Consider the following 2,500-nt stretch of genomic DNA (forward strand, 5'->3'; position numbering starts at 1 on the left):
AGTTCATTAATCGTCTCTCTGTTTTCTGTCCCCGGCAGAAAAAACACATTTAATCATCACTTTTAAACAGAATGAAAGAAAAGAAAAGATATGAAACATAAGTGATAAGAGCCTCCTGCAGAAACTCATTCTGGATGAAAGAAAACAAGTCGTGTTTCCAGCTTTGCTGAACGTTTGCAGAAAACAAATATTCACGTTACACGACGATAAATCTGACGGGCGAGGACATCCGTCAGTGAAGACGACGACTTCTGAGTGAGACAGCAGAAGAATCCCAAAATGTCAGAACGACCACGTTCTTCTTCTTCTGCCTCCTGCTGCTTACAGGTGCTTCAGGAGAAGTAGCCAATCAGGTGTCATCACCTTAGAGACGCACTAAATGTTTTTGTCACATGATGAGAGGTGGAGGTGGGTCTGTGGTGATGCTCCGCCTCCACCTCCACGCTTCACATTAAAACCCAAACTCAACGTTATGCAGACGACACCCACGTTTACCTTCTGCTCTGCCTGAAGCTCCAAACAAACACACGGCTGAACGAGCCGTCATGTGACCGTGACAATGAGGACGGAAGGCTGAGTCAGCGCTCCGAGAACCAAAACCACGTCAGAAACCTTGCTGGAGACTCAGAGTTCAGAGAGAACGTCGAAGTTCTACCATCAAAGTGAAAGTCAGAGGATTCTGGTCCAGGCAGGACGCGTCCTGCTGGGTTTCCTGCAGGTTACTTCACTGTCATGGTCTTTCCGCAGGTCTCAGCAGCTCTCAGGTTCCTGAGCTCCTAACCAGGACCAGAATCCGTTTCTGACCGCCTTCTACCACGTGACCCTCCAGACGAGACCTGTCTCAGCAGAGCACACCTGGAATCCATCTTACAGGTGAACCAGACCACCTTGAAGTCCAGGTTCAAAGCTTTGATGTTTTTGAATTCTGACCATGAACCTTTTCAGCCTCCTCACGAATTCAAGTCTCAGCTCGAGACTTTTTCATCTGCTCTAGAAATGCTTCCAGTCTTTATCGTTTCAGAGTTTCTGTACATTAACGTCGTTTTCTGTTTGTTTTGTGTAAAACTCTTCGATGATTGAAGACGCCTCAAACTCCAGGACCTGAACCCATGAAGGACTGAGTGTCTGAGGCTCTGCCCTCTGTTTGCATCCTACCTGATGGATCGCTCCGAGCAGATGATCGCTGATGATCGCTGTCTGGACCACACAGCCCGGGTCCATCGTCCTAGCTCCTCTCCTCCTCTTCCTCTCTGGACCCTGTGGTCTCCTGTTTTTATCTGATTATTTTTGACATTTAGCTCTCGTTCCGTCTTCAAGTAGAATCATCTACGTCTAAAACGTCTTTCTGACTTTTCTGACATTAGACAACAACATTTAGCTGATCGAGCGAACGATGCAGTGAAGACGGAAACTAAAGTGACATCAAAGAAAACCTGAAAACGTGACTTTGAAACAGTCAGCTGGTTTAAGAGGATCGTCAGCTGAGACTTGGAACCTCGTTGAAACGTCTTGTTTGCTGATTAAACTTATTAAACTGGAACCTCAGGTCACCAAAGTCGGCTTATTTGTATTGTGGTCAGAACTTCAGGCCCTTTAGATTTTGGTATGTTCGTATTTTCTCTCCTGATAAAACGTCCTGAAAGAAAGCACAGAGTCTGTCAGAGCGACCTGCTGACTTTATTTACTGTGAGGAAATCATTTCAGTACAGCCAAACAGTCATTCAAACAAGATTTACATTAAAAACAACCAAAACAAAAAGAGTGGAGCCGATTGGACCATCAGCTTTGATTGACAGCGCTATAAATGTGTGAAGACATTAACGTTCAGTTTTTTTTTTGGATACAAAACGATGGTTCATTTCCAGTGTGGCACCAGCACATACACACACGTCTAAAACCCCATGAAGACGACATGACGCAACATCCATTTATACAAAAACAATCTGAGATATAAATACACTATTTATAATCTGTATGTTACAAAAAGAGTTTCCCTCGTGAGCTCAGTGACGGGCGGGGGGGCGTGATCAACCACAGTGACGTATAAATATTCAGCCAGCTACAACTTTGGCAAAAATCACAAAACCCACAGAGAAAACACGGGGGCGGGACTTCGAGGTACACGGGTGGGGTTTAAGTGCTCGGGGCGGGGCTTGGGAACGAAGAGGAGGAGCTAGAATAAAAAAGACAACAAGAAGACGGATAGTCACAGTCATCAGGATGCAGGGTTTTTTACAGTGCGAGCATTACAAAGAAAAACATAGAAAAAAATAATAAAAACACAGACAGGCAGGGGGCGGGGCTAAAGGAGGAAGGGGCAGTGACGGAGGAAGAAGTTTTCATTCATTTTGCTTTCTTTTAGTCCATCATTTACACTGAGTTTATAGAAACGATTAAAGGCCCCAAATTTCAGATCTTTATTGACTCAATTCATGTGCAGACAATAGTGGAATCTGATTGGCCGACAGCAGAAGAGCTGGAGGCTTAGGAGTTTCCTGTA

The 2,500-nt window shown here is 44.8% G+C and overlaps 1 protein-coding gene across 6 annotated transcripts in view; it reads right to left on the reverse strand.

The window, feature by feature from the left end:
• Nucleotides 1-2,375: 2,375 nt before the first annotated feature.
• LOC143339434 (transcription factor COE3-like) overlaps nt 2,376-2,500 on the reverse strand; it is a 50,144-nt gene continuing 50,019 nt past the window's right edge. For all 6 annotated transcript variants that reach the window (XM_076760663.1, XM_076760658.1, XM_076760661.1 and 3 more), the window contains one exon: nt 2,376-2,500. This exon is cut by the window's right edge and continues 806 nt beyond it. The gene's annotated coding sequence lies outside the window, so the exon portion shown is untranslated.

Source organism: Chaetodon auriga, chromosome 20, assembly GCF_051107435.1.
Source record: "Chaetodon auriga isolate fChaAug3 chromosome 20, fChaAug3.hap1, whole genome shotgun sequence".
In the NCBI taxonomy this organism is placed as follows: Eukaryota; Metazoa; Chordata; class Actinopteri; order Chaetodontiformes; family Chaetodontidae; genus Chaetodon; species Chaetodon auriga.